The 17,706-nt window shown below is 41.9% G+C and overlaps 1 protein-coding gene across 1 annotated transcript in view; it reads left to right on the plus strand.

The window, feature by feature from the left end:
• The first annotated feature begins 11,987 nt into the window (after nt 1–11,987).
• Nucleotides 11,988–17,706, plus strand: part of calcr (calcitonin receptor) — a 110,497-nt gene continuing 104,778 nt past the window's right edge. Inside the window, exon 1 of the mRNA XM_052469961.1 lies at nt 11,988–12,566. The gene's annotated coding sequence lies outside the window, so the exon portion shown is untranslated. The remainder of the gene's footprint in view (nt 12,567–17,706) is intronic.

Consider the following 17,706-nt stretch of genomic DNA (forward strand, 5'->3'; position numbering starts at 1 on the left):
GCTATTATCATACAAATTAATGAGAACAAAAATGCACTTTTTGGTCTTAATTTAAGGTTCGGGTTAGTCATAAGGTTAGCAGTGTGGTTAGGGTTCGGTTTAAAATCACATTTTAAGAAGAGAAATTGTAGAAATATGCAGGGTTTATGACTGTGGTCACAAAGTCAACACATCAATGTAATATGTGATACATACTGACACACCTGCAGGTACATTCCCATCCATTATACAATTACTTGACAATTCAGATTTATTTAGTTGTTTTGACATGAACCCTAACTTGAAAGTTTTGGTTTGAAACAAACTCAGAATAGAAAAGTAATAACCTGTTCTGTTAACTCTCATACATTTGATTGTATCTGGAAATATTAGTTTTGGCAGCATAAACAGTATACTCAGTGTTTGACTTGGTCAGGAGCTCACCAGAACTGAGTACTGGCACCTCAAAATGTCTACTGCTTCCAATAGAATATTGGCTTAAAAATATTGGCTTAAAACTATTGCAGAGTTCCTGTACCTAAATACAGTATAAACACTACTGGCACACAAAATGAGTACCGGCACCAATTTCAGACCAAGTGGTGTTGTGGTGTTGTCTCCTAAAAATACACCTAGGAGACTTTTTTTGCCATCCTGTGCTTTTTCACATTTTTAAATTATTTTTATTTATCTAGGCGTCTGTTAAGAACAAATTCTGATTTATAATGACGGCCTACCCCAGCTAAACCTGGACCAATTGTGCGCCGCCCTATGGGACTCCCAATCACGGCCGGATGTGATTCAGCCTCAGTGCCTCTTAGCACTGAGATGCAGTGCGCCACTCAGAAGCAATGTAGCATTGTTCAACCACATGATTCAACCATTCCGTAAAATAATAGTTGCGGCACTTATTCTGCGTCAATAAATATTGATGGAAGTCATCAAAGGTAAACTGCCAGCCCATTCAGTTGGGATATAAATAGTATAAAACCTGTCGGGCTGGTTCTCTATTAGGACTCCAGGGTAAACCATCCATTGCTGAGGATGTGGTATCAGAAAGGATGTCATAAGTAGGCCTATCAATCTATCTGGCTGTGGCTATCTCCCTGTCCTTAGATGGGGTCACAGGATGCTAGCGTTGGGAAGGAGGCGGACAGTGACACAACTCAGAAAATCCAATAGAAAACCATGGACCAGAAACGTAATAAGCATTAAAAAGGATTTAGAAGGAATTAAAATGTTCGCATAGTTTTTCTGTATGCAAATTGCTACTTTGAAGTTTGCACTCCTTGCTTTTGTTAAAAAAAAACTAAGACGCATTTCAGACATGCTTGTTAAGTTTAATCACATAGAAAATGTATCCCTGTTTTTTGTCGCTTTGTTATGAGATAAAATCTCCAGCAAAAGCCATTAAAAGCTGTCCATCTCTGTAATAGACTCGGTGGTTTATTTTCTATTACAGACAAACCGTCTGAAATGGAACCTATTCCTTTTGAATGGTGCTGATTATGAGAGATTTGACTGACATAAGAGTACTTGAGGCCACTGTACTAGTCACAGGACATTAGGTAGGGCAATTTATTAGTAATTAATTCACTGTTTTAATTCAATTACTTTTATATACAGAACCATGAGCTCCATGTGCTAATCAGTCCATTTCATCAGTTCTCAGACCCTTTAGCTCTATACCTTACGTACTGTATAAGCCAAGCCTGTTGTTTGCTATTTTCAGTTACCATAATATTACTTGTCATTCTATATACATTTAAATAACAAAACATGAGTTTTGTATAATTGAAAGTGCTGGAAGCTAAAAGATTACCCAAGTTTGAGGATGACTTGGGGACTTAGGTTACAGAACTTTAGGCGCCTCCTGGTGGCAGAATTATACCTGTTGCAGCTGCCCTTGGCAAACCAAAAGGAAGTGCATCCCAAATGGCACCCTATTCCCTGTATAGTGCACTACCTTTGACCAAGACCCATAGGACTCTTGTTAAAAGTAGTGCCCTATATAGGGTATATGGTGCCATTTGGGACACATATGTATGCTTGAGCAAGTAAACCGCCCAGTAGCTCCATGTAGACTGTGTTCCTAGTATATTAGTATCCATAATTAACATAGTCTATTAACAGAGTTATACCAGAGTCTATTACTTCTAACTACTCTATCTGTGGATGTATTTGGTCCTAGGTCCGTTAGGACCTTCATTGGGCATGACCTGATAGCTTGGCAGCAGGGCCTGCATCCTAAACAGCCACTGGGTGGGGATCCATGGCAACGTTTTACAGACTTCACCTTCCACCCATATTAACTGCTGTAAATGAGTAAGCAGCAGCACCCCTCTTCTTTCTTTCATCCCTTCATCAGGCATTTCACTCATACATACCTCTGAAATATCCATCAAAAGGGAATCAAGAAGTTTGGTCATGTTGAGGCGACTGATATAATAAATAATCAAATTAAATCCTCCTATGAGAGAAGTACATTTTCTGACCTTTGCCCACCAGCTGGAAATTTTTGGTGTCAGTCTCTGTACGTGTTAAATGGCACCCTATTCCCTACATAGTGCACTACTTTTGACCAGAGTCCTATCAGCCCTGGTTGAAAGTAGGGCACTACAAAGGGAATAGGGTGCTATTTGGGATGCTAACTAAACCAACCATCTTCTGACTGAGTGCTCTGGAGCCTGGCTGTTTCCGTACCAACACATGGTATCACACTTTCCCCAGAGTCCACCATCCAGTGTGGGATTAAGAAGAGTGTCTCTCTCTCTCTCACCCCTGCCTGAATTGTTCTCTCTGGTCTGGTCCGAGGCTAGGCTGGGCTAGGCTGGCCTGGCTTACACTCCCTATCGATCTGTCTCGCCGCCTACATTCTCTGTCACGTGGCCATGTTATGGAAACACAGATCAACTGTACTGTGTACCTCTGCTGGAGTGATGCAGTGGTGAAAAAAGTAGTTGTGATGAAAAAGTTATACTCCCTATACTTTCAACGCAGTTTTCTGCAAAAGGTGGGTAAACTGTCAAGCAATTTTTATTTTAAAAGCTGGGGAAACGTTTACTTGCGTTTACACTCCACTACACCACTGCTCTGCTGTAGACGTTGTAATGGGCATTGCTTTAAAGCATACGACCCCAAATTCTTCCCACAGTTCTGTCAAGTTGGCTGGATGTCCTTTGGGTGGTGGACCATTCATGATTCACACGGGTAACTGTTGAGCATGAAAAACCCAGCAGTGTTGCAGTTCTTGACACAAACCGGTGCGCCTGGCACCTACTACAATACCCTGTTCAAAGACACTTAAATCTTTTGTATTGCCCATTCACCTGCTGAATGGCACACGTACATAATCCATGTCTCAATTGTCTTAAAAATCTTTATTTAATAACCTGTCTTCTCTCCTTCTTCTACACGGATTGAAGTGGATTTAACAAGTGACGTCAATAAGGGATCATAGCTTTCACCTGGATTCACCTGGTCTGTCTATGTCATGAAAATAGCAGGTGTTCATAATGTTTTGTACACTCAGTGTATAACTGGGGGTTTAACATACACGTCCATAAAGCTTGGTATCTTAAATTCTACATGCACAAAATAAGAGCTTGAATGTGATTTTAGTATTCAAAGGATGTAATCAAAGGCTCTATAATTTCATCTGAATTCCTATGAAAAAAGTTAAACAGTGAACTCTGCATTCACGGAATCCTGGGTTTGAGAGTGAATATTTTATTTAAAATCATCTGTGTTTATTCACAGACCTTTGTTTTATGTTGAGGCTGAAGCAATACCTTCAGTCTGTAAACAGAAACTTCCTTGATGGCACACATTCTATGACTCTCAATGGAGATAAAGTAGATCCACCACGGTAGCCTGCATGCTGCACGCGTGCCAGAGTCATTTTCAATCAAAGTTTGGAAGATTACAAATTACTCAAATGAATCCCCTGAATACAGACACACAGCCACACATTTATTTAACAACACATTCACAAAGTAAAGTGAAGAAAGATTTCAATCTGTGCACTCCACGCGGCAGCCTCCAAAGGTTAATAACTTTATATCAAAAATAAATGTCATCCGTTCTCAGCAGACTTGGCAGGTAAACACATTGGCGCTATTGTATTTGTGTGTCTTAATAAAGTCATATTTTTTGTTAGGTTTGTGGATGGAGGCTACTGTAGAGCGCTCCACCTCCTGAGAGCTGAACTTAGAACCCCCTGAATAAGCAAGGCGTATGCAGATGTGAGGCGTGGAACCATCCTTCTTCCGTGATTACCTCCGTAAATCAAACAAAACGTTATTCTGCCAATGGAGCAAAGCTCAGAGGAATGGTCACGAAATGCTGGCCTGGCACCAGGGGAGACTGAGTGCATATGCTTCTAGCACAACAGTTTCTGGAGTTGAGTTGTAGTGGGTCTACAGTAAATAGAATGTGTCCCACAGTTTTGCCTACACACAATAAATCAAACAACATTTGGACCGTAAAGGTCTTCTCCAGCTGATGGGATTGAACTCTGTGGCTCTACAGGTTTTTTTTTTTTAAGTTCTTGGAAGAAAGTTTAAATTCTCATATGACAGTGACATGTGATGTGTGTAACAGCATCTTACCCCACCCACTGTGAGTAGACCTGCATGTCTTAAGATTGTGACTTTGATAAATACATTTGGGAGGTTTGAATCTGTGTGGGCATCCGCCATTTTTGAGCCATTCCAGAATCAAGGACCTATCAATTTGTTACCAAATAGGCTAATTGGAGGATTTGGAGGAAGTCTCCAGATTTTACCAGAGGGATCCTCTCTGTGGATCCAGACAATTGATGCCTGTGACATTATCTGCCACCAGCCGCCATTACGTGCCTTTATTTTCCTCTCCAGAGCCTAAAATGTAGCATCTCCTCGTGAAACAGGTGCCTGACTGGTTCCATTTCCTCCCTACCTGGCTCAAACAATGGCCATGATGGGCTTAAGCTGGCTAAAGATCTCTTCCTTGCTTGTGAAGGTCACTGTGGCTGCCTCATATCTAATAAAACATGGAAACTAGTGGGCAGCTGAACCACACTGCTAACCTTATGCCTAACCCTAACCTTGAATTAAGAACAAAATACTGATTTTAGTTTTCATTAATTTCTACAATATAGCTCATTGACTTTGTGACTGGGGTAACTAGTTGAAACCGCCACTTTGGCTTTCTAAGAGGATTCTGCCTGATGAAGGGTCAAGTGAGGACAGCTTGTCTCAGTGTTTTACGCTGTCAAAACCTCCATCCAGGTGTAATTGCCCTTTTAAAACCCCAACTCTCACTGGTCTCTAATGGACAGATGAACTAGGGGAGAGAAGCTGCGAAGCTGGCGAGAAGGCCCCTGTGTAGTATGATTATTATTACCAAGGCTGTGTCTGAAATGGACCCTATTCCCAATCCCTACATAGTGCGCTACATTTGACCAGAGCAATGAAGGCTCTTGTCAAATGTAAGGCACTACAGTGTGAAGATAATAGAGTGCCATTTCAAACACATCCCAGGAGTTTCTTCTCTCTACCCTGTTAAATGAACATTGTGGCATCGCTGATGCACAGTGTGTATTAAAGTGTGTATTAAAGCATTACTAGGAGATGGCAGTTTATTTTGACATGCAGCTATTAAGGTTAATCTAATGATCTCGTGGAGACGTGAACAAACACTCCTCACATACAGTCGTGGCCAAAAATATTGGCAACCCTGCACTTTTTTCAAGTAACTCACAATTTTTCCTAAAAATAAGTTGACAATTATTTGAATTCCACAATTCTTTATTTCACTGTTAACATTACAGAGCCTTTGTTTTTAATTCAGAACTTAATACAGTATATCCATTTGAATCGGAAAATTAACAGAAATGGCATCGACAGCGTTATTGACACCCTAGACTTAATATTTGGTAGCACAGCCTTTGGTCAAAGTAACTGCAAAGCTTACTGCACCTCTGTACTGGCAGTTTGGCCCCTCCTCTTGGTCAAACTGCTCCAGTTCTCCCAGATTAGAAGGGTGCCTTCTCCTGAAAACTGCTGTTTTCAGATCTCTCCACATGTTTTCAATGGGATTTAGATCTGGACTCATTGCTGGCCACTTCAGAACAGTCCAGTGTTTTGTCTTGAACCATTCCTGGGTGCTTTTTATCCTGCATTATCCTGCAGGAAGATCAATGACCTTTCGATGGAGACCCAGCTTTCTGACACTGGGTCCGACATTATGCTCCAAAATGCCTTGGTATTCTCCTGGTTTCATGATGCCATGCACACATTCAAGGCATCCAGTGCCAGAGGCAGGAAAGGAACCCCAAAACATCACTGAACATCCTCAACTTTTGACTGTAGGGAAGGTGTTCTCTTTTTTGAAAGCTTCATTTTGTTTTCTGTAAACATAGAGATGGTGTGCTTTACCAAAAAGCTCTTATTTGGTCTCATCTGTCTACAGGACATTCTCCCAGGAGGATTTTGTTCAGGTGTGTTTTGGCAAATTGCAGTCGGGCTTTCTTATGTCTCTCTCTCAGCAGTGAGGTCCTCTTCGGTCTCCTACCATATAACCCCCTTTCATTGAGTTTGAATCTGTGGCAGTTGAACAAGGTACCTTTCCAACATTTTAAAAATCCTTCGCTGCAATCTTCCATCAGGATTTCTCTTGCGGCCACGTCCAGGGAGGTTGGCTACAGTGGCATGAAACGTAAACTTCCTAATAACATTACATATGGTGGAAACAGGAACATCAAGGTCTCTGGAGATGGACTTACAGCCTTGAGATTGTCCATGCTTGGCTACAATCTTGTGTCTGACCTCCTTGGATAATTCTCTGGTTTTCTTTCTTTTCTCATTGTAATACACAGTGACACAAAACAGGAGAATGAGTTCTTTTCTCTATTCAAACTGGTTGAATGAGTGATTTTTATATTGCAGGCACCTGCAACTCACCACAGGTGAGTTTAATTCCAAAGTAAAGGAGAAGCACCGGCTTGAGATCTAATTACTTCTAATACTTCTAAAAGGTGGCGATAATATTGTCTGGGCCATTTTAGGATTTATTTGTGGAATAAGCTAATCTTTAATAAATTATTCCATTTTTTTTGTTTCGTTCAACTGCAAACCAAAGACATACATATGTGGATACCAAAATATTTTGACACGGGTACCAATATTTTTGGCCACAACTGTATATGATATTACTTGTGTGCCTTTACTTTAGAATTCGAGAAAATTTGAAGTATTGCAAACAAACAAACAAAAAATATTGAAAGCAAAACATTAACCCAAAAGTATTGAGAGGAAAATAAATTATATCGCAAGGAAATACATTTTGAAAGGCAAGAACAAATGAATTGTAAATGAATGCAAAATATTGCAGTGAAACATTTTTTATGATAATGTGATTGTGATGAAACACGTCCCTCTTTGCCTGCAATGTTTTCTATTTTTGGTTACGTTACCCTGCCCTTTGTATTCGTTGCCTTTTTATGTTTGCAAAATTCTGGCACATTCATTCCATGTAGGCGGGGTTTAGCGGGATGCATAGATGATGAGTCTCTATTGGTCAATAGGTTTTGGAGTGACAGTTCATCCTTATTTTTTCTATCCCAGCTAGCAGCTTAAAACAATCACCAGTACAGCAATGTTAGATTGCTAGCTCGCTGGCAATGCTGAGGCAAGAGCATTTTATGCTAACGACCTGTCACGACTTCCTCCGGAGTCGGTCCCTCTCCTTGTTCGGGTGATATTCGACGGTCGACATCGTCAGTCTTCTAGCCATTGCCAATCCACCTTTCATTTTCCATTTGTTTTGTCTTGTCTTCCCATACACCTGGTTTCAATCCCATCAATTACATGTGGTGTATTTAACCCTCTGTTCCCCACATGTCCTTGTTGATTGTAAGAGTTTGTGCACGTTATGTCTGGCGTGCGAAGTGTTTCGTCACATTGTATTTATTTATTGTTTTTGTTCACAGTGATTTTTATTATTAAACTGCAACATTGTAACTCAGTCTTTGCTCTTCCTGCGCCTGACTTCTCTGCCGCCAGTACGCACGCATTACACTACCCAGCTAGTGTATAAACAAAGCTTGATGGTTTATTATTGCATTTTTCCATTAAGATAAAAATGGCTCATTGGCTATTAGCTACCTAGCCCACACTGGGACTGACTAGCCTAGCTAGCTAACGTTACCTTTACAACAAGGAGAACATTGGGAAACACCCTTAGGCAAGTGTCTTCTGTGTCTTGTAATTTCACATTCAGAAGATGCATTGAGACAATTCACTATCTAGCTAACGCACATGGTTATATGATTTTTATTGCAGCCAGCAAGCAAGATATGATTCACTGAAGTTATTCTGAAGTTACTCTGGTGGTATGTGGCTATTTAAGAACAAGGGCACTACGGGTACTAGCCATTCTCATAACTCCAGTGCTGTAATGTCCTTGGGCTCTCCAGAGCTAGGGCACTACAATCTGAAAGCTTTCATTAAATCAAATCAAATCACACCAAATGTCATCTGTCACATGCGCCATATACACCAGGTGTAGACCTTACCGTGAAATGCTTACTTACAAGCCCTTAACCAACAATTCAGTATTAAGAAAATAGAGTTAATAAAATATTTCCTAAATAAACTAAAGGTAAAATATATATTTTGTAAAGTAACACAATAAAATAACAATGTATACATTGGGTGCCGGTACCTAGTCAATGTGCGGGGGTACAGGTTAGTCGAGGTAATTTGTACATGCAGGTAGGGGTAAAGTGACTATGTATAGATAATAAACAGTGATTAGCACCAGTGTAAAAACAAAGGGTGGGGGGTGGGGTGTCAATGCAAATACTACAGGTGGCCATTTGATTAATTGTTCAGCAGTTTTATGGATTGGGGGTAGAAGCTGTTAAGGAAACATTTGGACCTAGACTTGGTGCTCTGTTACCGCTTGCTGTGCGGTAGCAGGGTACAGTCTATGACTTGGCGACTGGTGTCTTTGACAATTTTTGGGTCCTTCCTCTGACACTGCCTAGTCTATAGGTCCTGGATGGCTTGGCCCCAGTGATGTAATGGGCTGTGCGCAATACCCTCTGTAACCCCTTACGGTTGGATGCTGAGCAGTCGCGATACCAGGCGGTGATGCAACCGGTCAGGATGCTCTCGATGGGTGCAGCTGTAGAACTTTTTGAGGATCTGGAGACCCATGACAAATCTTTTCATTCTCCTGAGGGGGAAAAGGCTTTGTCATGCCCTCTTCACGACTTTCTTGTTATGCTTGGACCATGATAGTTTGATGGTGATGTGGACACCAAGGAACTTGAAACTCTCGACCCGCTCCACTGCAGTCCGTCGATGTGAATGGGGGCTGTGGTCCACGATCATCTCCTTTGTCTTGCTCACATTGAGGGAGATGTTGTTGTCCTGGCACCACACTGCCAGGTCTCCGACCTCCTCCCTAAAGGCTGTCTCATCGTTATTGGTGATCAGGCCTACCACTATTGTGTTGTCAGCAAACGTAATGATGGTGTTGGAGTCATGCTTGGCCACGCAGTCGTGGGTGAACAGACAGTATTGGAGGGGACTAAGCACACACCCCAGAGGGGCCCCCATATTGAGAATCAGCGTGCAGATGTGTTGTTGCCTACCCTTACCACCTGGGGGCAGCCTGTCAGGAAGTACAGGATCCAGTTGCAGAGGAGGGTGTTTAGTCCCAGGGTGCTTAGCTTAGTGATGAGCTTTGTGGGCACTATGGTGTTGAATGAACAGCATTCCCACATAGGAGTTCCTTTTGTCCAGGTGGGAAAGGGCAGTGTGGAGTGCAATTGAGATTGCGTCATCTGTGGATCTGTTGGAGCGGTATGCAAATTGAATTGGGTCTAGGGTTTCCTGGATGATGGTCTTGATGTGAGCTTTTCAAAGCACTTCATGGCTACCGATGTGAGTGCTACGTGGTCTGCTTAAAACATGTAGGTATTACAGACTCAGTCAGGGAGAGGTTGAAAATGTCAGTGAAGACACTTGCTAGTTGGTCCACGAATACCCTTGTGAATGTTGACCTGTTTAAAGGTCTTGTTCACATTGGCTACGGAGAGCGTTATCACACAGTCATCCGGAACAGCTGGTGCTCTCATTCGTGTTTCAGTGTTGCTTGTCTCGAAGCGAGCATAAAAGACATTTAGCCCATCTAGCAGGCTCGCGTCACTGGGCAGCTCGCGGCTGTCCGTAATAGTTTGCAAGCCCTGCTACATCCGATGAGCTTCTGACCCAGTGTAGTAGGACTCAATCTTAGTCCTGTATTGATGCTTTGCCTGTTTGATGGTTCGTCTGAGGGAATAACAAGATTTCTTATAAGTGTTAGTGTCCCGCGTTCCAGATGTGGCTGGAAGAGAGTGGTGGTGGACAACGGTGGAGGGCATCTTCAATGAGTTGTGGGCACATGTAGGAGCTTATCCTCATATAATGACAGTAGGTATTTTACATTATGTAGGCCTACTACTAATTGGATAGATAGGATGTGGAGGTTGCAAGCATAGAGGTAGATACTGTCTACAGTATTTAACTCTATGGTTGCAAGTCATTACAAGTCATTACTTGGCACTGATTCTCCTCATAGGTAGTACCAATAAAAAAAGGTAGTACCTAAAAGTCATGTTATTGCATGAGTTGCATCCGATTCTCCACCGTTCTCCCCAAAGTGTCCACTTGCACCCTTCTTGCATGGATTTAGCAATGCCAGGGTTTTTTCTGAATCAAAATGGGGAATAGGTGATGGGCGTGGCTGGGGCTTGGCGAACGGTACATTCCCAGACCTAACATTTTTTAGGCCCTGCATATGCATGTAGCAAAAAGACGGAAACGGCAAAGTTATTTTCAAAGTTGGAAGAAGAAAAAACATATATGGAAAGATTGCTTGCCCGCCCCGTTCTCCCCAGTGAATTAAATGTCTATCTTCTCAGCATTGTTTTCCCCTGCTGTTTGAGACTTAGAGATAACAAGACCATCATGCATTTCAGTCTAATAATGTCATAAATATGCAGCTTCACGCCCCCATTACCCCCATTACCCCCTCTCTGTAAGTGTATGTGTATGTGTCTGTGTGTGTGTGTGTGTGTGTGTGTGTGTGTGTGTGTGTGTGTGTGCGTGCGTGCGTGCGTGCGTGCGTGCGTGCGTGCGTGCGTTTGTGTGTGTGTGTGTGTGTGCGTGCGTGCGTGCGTGCGTGCGTGTGTGCGTGCGTTTGTGTGTGTGTGTGTGTGTGTGTGTGCGTGCGTGCGTGTGTGCGTGCGTTTGTGTGTGTGTGTGTGTGTGTGTGTGTGTGTGTGTGTGCGTGCGTGCGTGCGTGTGTGCGTGCGTTTGTGTGTGTGTGTGTGTGTGTGTGCGTGTGTGTAGAATACAGACAGATAAACGCTAAAGCTGTAATGACATTGACGTCAGTCAAACACCTGGAAGTGCACTTATGAGGTGGGTATAGAAAATAAAAAAAGAACAGAGAAAAACAAAATGTTCTTCCAAATGTCTTGAACTGGGGCTTCTGATTTAGTGAATAATGAGGAGGAGAAAGAGCAGGAGGAGGAAGAATAAAAAGGTGGTGACAATGGTGATGATGTTGATAAAGATTACCAGGACAATGACAGTTCTGATGATGATGGGGAAGGTGATGTCGGTTTCTGCTGCCCCTCCTTTTTGCCATTGTCTTTTAAGGATTCTATGCTGCTTGTGCCTGGGTTTCAGTGGACCTGGTTTTCAGTGGAACCCGACTCAATCTCCACCCCACACATAAGACACTTTTTTGTAAAAGGAAAAAAAAAGACATTTCAATTTTAATATATGAAATCACAAACTCCTCACCTTACAAACGAAAAGAGAATTATATAATTTAAAAAATATGAGTTAGTTCATGTTCAACATTTTCTTAATGAATCAATATCCATTGAGGAGAAAAATGATAACGACAGCAATAATCAACCGGTGGGAGTCTTCATTTCAATTGGGTTGCATGTACATTACCTCACCCGGGACAGTCACCCAGCACCATCGCATATTGTAACCTGAGCGTGAATGTTCTTTTTAAGAGTCCATCACTTGTGCCAAAAGCGCCAGTCAGAAGAAAGCACACGCTGAGATGCTCGCGCCTCGCCACTGTGAATCTTTAACAAAGTGCTGAAACCCACCAGGCAGTCACAATCCCATGAGGAACTCCGCGAAACGGGAGGCAGTTGGATGCACTTGGATTACCGGTTGGTGAAGTGTCACAGCGTTAACCGCGAACAGACTGGCGCGTTATCACCGCAGAAACGTAAACCACGCGTCGGTCATAAAAAAATAGCTTTCATAGCTGCAATAAAATCAACAATGGCAATTGTCGCACTTGATTGATTTTATTATTATTTGATTTTCGAGTGGATATTCCTTTTCCGGTTGAAAAAAAATATTGTAAATGTACATTTGGTTGAGTTAAATAGAATCACGGACGATGGAAGTCAGTCTCAGAATAAGCTTTGTCTACATAGGCTGCACCACCGGGCTCTTCTGAAATACATCACTATTGGACCCTTTACAGAATTGTAATCTTTCAACCCATTTTTTAGCAAGGTAAGAGCTTTCAATTATGTTGTTGCGTTTATTTTTATTTTATTCATATTTGGATTCATTCACTTCTTTTAACGTGACTGTCACAATCTTAAAATTAAAATTAGGTTAAAAAAATGTACTAGAATAGCCTGCCAATCAACAGTCATTGATCATTGTTACATTTTGCGATCTTACATAAATAAATTGCCCCTTCATATTCCGTTGTACAGCTTGTGCTGAGCAGATGGCAGTGAACTTTGCTTTCCACCTACTCTGTTCATAATACTGGCTGATATAGAAGGAATGAGACCAAGGGAATCCAATGTTATAAACACCAAAGAGGCACAATGGTAAATGTTTTATGAATTTATCTGTGACCATAAAAGGGCATATGTGTAGGTCTACTGGTTGTTTTCTGATTGATGAGCTCCCTACACTCATCAGTCATTAGTCAATGGGATGGCATATTTCGTTGACCATATCAAGCAATCGGTCTCACACAATTTAACATGGTTTATAGGAATGTGACATTTATTTAATATCATAACAAATCAAATCACAAAATGAAATGCTGTATTGACTTTTAAAATGTTTCATACCTTAAAAGCCCACACCCATCCCTCCCAAATAGACTAATGTTGTTGACACATATTCTAGATTTCTGTTTCAGCATGTGGAATATGTTGATTGAAGACATTCTCGCAAAGCTTATGTAGAAAACATTACTTAGCCTACAATTTTCCCTTCCCATACCATACTGTATATCCACTTTCCCTCTCAGTCATTTGGGCAGATTTCTAAGTATAATCAGGAGCATATCATTTTACATGTGAATCAAAGTAGCCAGCGAGTATTAAACATTGTGTCTAAAGTAGCACAGGAGTGTAAAGGAGATGAGATTAGGACTGGGGAGACTGTGGCTGTTGTCAATGTACCGAAAGTCTATCGTAGTCAGCCACCAGGCTAAATTAGAATCAGTGTGGTATTATCCAAGCACCACAACGTGTCCACTCAGATGATTTAATAGTGAGACGAGAACTGCCATGACACAACCTGGAACCATTTCCCTTATACATTGTTTTAGCATGTTGATGAAGAAGATCCTTAGCAATCAATGATGTCATTCCGTAGGCTACTTATATCAAATCCATTCTTGTAGAGAATCAGTCCCAAATGGCACCCTATTCCCTACAAAGCGCACTAACATTGACCAGAGAAGGGGCAGAAAGTACCCAGGCGGCTATTGTGGCTAAATTCGGATGTGATGCCTTGTTGAATAGATTACTTCTGTTAATGTAATCATGTTTAAGGAAATGTATTACCCTCTGCCAGTCTGTCGGTCTGTCTGAACAGGCATTGATTTGAGATGGGATGATGGGCTGAAGGGGCGATGTGCACATATATGACAGGATACTGTCAGAAACAGACACAAGTACACAATTGGAGCTCAGTTGCATACGTCTGGTTGTTCTATCTGTGAGACTGGGGAGTGATACATCAGCTGTCTGATCAGTGATGAGTGGAGCGGCAAATATGCCAGACTAACAGGAAAACAGAGAACCAGGAGGGAGATCAAATTAAAATGAAAGTTAAACCTCGGTGCTCTCATGCCCTGAAATGGCACACACACACACACGCACGCACGCACGCACGCACGCACGCACGCACGCACGCACGCACGCACGCACGCACGCACGCACGCACACACACACACACACACACACACACACACACACACACACACACACACACACACACACACACACACACACACACACACACACACACACACACACACACACACACACACAGAGAGCGTGAGATTGAGAGAGGGATACCAGTACATTCTCACGCACGCACACACGCACGCACGTACGCACGCACGCATGCACGCACACACACACACACACACACACACACACACACACACACACACACACACACACACACACACACACACACACACACACACACACACACACACACACATACACACACACACACACCCTCCCCTTCCACCACCCCACCCACTCCCCTCCTCCACACACAGACAAAGACACAGGACACAAAGACATACACTACCGTTCAAAAGTTTGGGGTCGCTTAGAAATATCCTTGTTTTTGAAAGAAAAACAGTTTTTTTTGTCCATTAAATAACATCAAATTGATCAGAAATACAGTGTAAACATTGTTAATGTTGTAAAGGACTATTGTAGCTGGAAACGGCAGATTTTTTATGGAATATCTACATAGGCGTACAGAGACCCATTATCAGCAACCATCACTCCTGTGTTCCAATGTCACATTGTGTTAGCTAATCCAAGTTAATCATTTTAAAAGGCTAATTGATCATTAGAAAACCCTTCTGCAATTATGTTAGGACAGCTGAAAACTGTTGTCCTGATTAAAGAAGCAATAAAACTGGCCTTTCTTCTGAAACTCGTCAGTCTATTCTTGTTCTGAGAAATGAAGGCTATTCCATGCGAGAAATTGCCAAGAAACTGAAACTCTCGTACAACACGGTGTACTATTCCCTTCACAGTACAGCGCAAACTGGCTCTAACGAGAATAGAAAGAGTAGTGGGAGGCCCCGGTGCACAACTGAGCAAGAGGACATTTTGAGCCTGTAATCGAACCCACAAATGCTGATGCTCCAGACACTCAACAAGTCTAAAGAAGGCCAGTTTTATTGCTTCTTTAATAAGCACAACAGTTTTCAGCTGTGCTAACATAATTGCAAAATGTGTTTTTAATGATCAATTAGCCTTTTAAAATTCTAAACTTGGATTAGCTAACACAACGTGCCATTGGAACACATGACTGATGGTTGCTGATAATGGAACTCTGTACGCCTATGTAGATATTCCATTTTAAAAATTGCAGTTTCCAGCTATAACAGTCATTTACAACATTAACAATGTCTACACTGTATTTCTGATCAATTTTATGTTATTTTAATGGACAAAATATAGGACATTTCTAAGTGACCCCAAACTTTTGAACGGTAGTGTATGTAACCAAGAGCTCTGTCAACGGAGGTCAGCAGTGTATACAGACTGAGCTTGTTGTTCCTATGTATTAAACTAATGTTTCATTTTTTATTCATTGGTTGGTTCATGTACGTCACTCTGCCTCAGGCTGCGGTTCTGTTGTCTACAACGCTCCACTAGGGTCATTTGACAGAGCAACGATACTGGTCATAATTGTTTTCAGTAGAAAATATAAATGCTGTCCATTTAAAGGTACGGTCTGGGATCCGGGAATCTGTTCAATAGTAAATGTCCTTCTTCCATGTTGTTGTCTTTCCAATCCCAGACTGTAGCTTTAAATTAAATGGGATTGAAATGTGTTAGTTGCTGTGGGGACATGTTGTCCTTTGGCCTTTTGCGTAGTGTAGGTTGTGTGTAAGACGACGTTTGTGCAACCTTATCTTGTAGTCATTTTCTATTTGTCTTCCTCTTTTATTGACCTTGTCAAATTTCACAGCATCAAATATTACTACGGGTTAAGTCAAGACATTAGCCAACCAGGATGACGTGGGGATGTTTTCCCATTATAAAATACACATTAGTGCATGAAGCCAGTGTGAGAGAATACAGCTCCCTTTCGGATACTTGTTCTCGCGGATGTGTGGATGCAGCTGCTCCCACAAACATTGATTAAATCCCCGTAATGTAGTAAAGACATTTACAGAGCTAGCGATGATATGATGTGGTAATTACATTACATGTGTAAGTGTTAGAATATGTGTTCTGTGATTTTCAGATTACTGCATATCACTCATGTTCTTGGAGCAACACGATCGGCTGGCTGTCTGCGACCTACCCATGAAATGACACCGTAGTGAAATATTTTCTTAACATTTCCTTATTCATTAATCTGCTCCAACACAAAGAGGAGCTGTTCTCTCTGGGTCTATTTTTGGATCGTCCCAGTGCGCCAGTTCTCCACACACTAAGCGGTGAACAATTTCCAGTGATTGCCTACGCTGTGTCTACCTAACATTCACTCCAGGGAGAAGTTTCCCCAAATCTAGGATCAGCTTCCCCTTATTCATTCCTAACATGAACCATTAGTGGGGGAAATGCAAAACGGACCCAAGATCAGCATTTAGGGATAACTCCCCCGTACTCTCCAGAACTACAGTGTCTATAATATACTGAACACTAGTGATGGGGGAAAAATCGCTACAGTGACATATCGAGATATTATTTTTGACAATATAGCATATCGTATTGTTTTTGACAATATCGCAAAAAGGGTAGTTGGCTGTACCTGCACCAAAACGTTTCCTTCATAGATTGTTCTCCATCTTCTTTTTAAATAGGGTGCCAATTAGTTTTCAGCACTTTTATTTCCAGCACTAATCAAAAATTGTTTTCTCATGGCTCTCTCTTGTCCCTCTGTAGCAGACATATGATGAGCAATATGTTTTCGAACATCGAATCGGAATAAAATCACAGTATCGAATCACAATACATATAAACTCAGCAAAAAAGGAAACGTCCCTTCATCAGGACTCTGTCTTTCAAGTATAATGCGTAAAAATCCAAATAACTTCACAGATCTTCATTGTAAAGGGTTTAAACACTGTTTCCGATTCTTGTTCAACGAACCATAAACAATTAATGAACATGCAACTGTGGAACAGTCGTTGAGACACTAACAGCTCACAGACTGTAGGCAATTAAAGTCACAGTTCTGAAAATTTAGGACACTGAAGAGGCCTTTCTACTGACTCTGAAAAACACCAAAAGAAAGATGCCCAGGTTCCCTGCTCATCTGCGTGAATGTGCCTTAGGCATGCTGCAAGGAGACATGAGGACTGCAGATGTGGCCAGGGCAATAAATTGCAATGTCCGTACTGTGAGATGACTAAGACAACGCTACAGGGAGACAGGATGGACAGCTGATAGTCCTCACAGTGGCAGATCACGTGTAACTACACCTGCACAGGATCGGTACGTCCGAACATCACACCTGCGGGACAGGTGCAGGATGGCAACAAAAACTTTCTGAGTTACACCAGGAAAGCACAATCCCTCCATCACTGCTCAGACTGTCCGCAATAGGCTGAGAGAGTCTGGACTGAGGGCTTGTAGGCCTGTTGTTAGGCAGGTCCTCACCAGACATCACCGGCAACAACGTCACCTGTGGGCAC

Source organism: Oncorhynchus keta, chromosome 19 (genome assembly GCF_023373465.1).
Source record: "Oncorhynchus keta strain PuntledgeMale-10-30-2019 chromosome 19, Oket_V2, whole genome shotgun sequence".
NCBI lineage: Eukaryota > Metazoa > Chordata > Actinopteri > Salmoniformes > Salmonidae > Oncorhynchus > Oncorhynchus keta.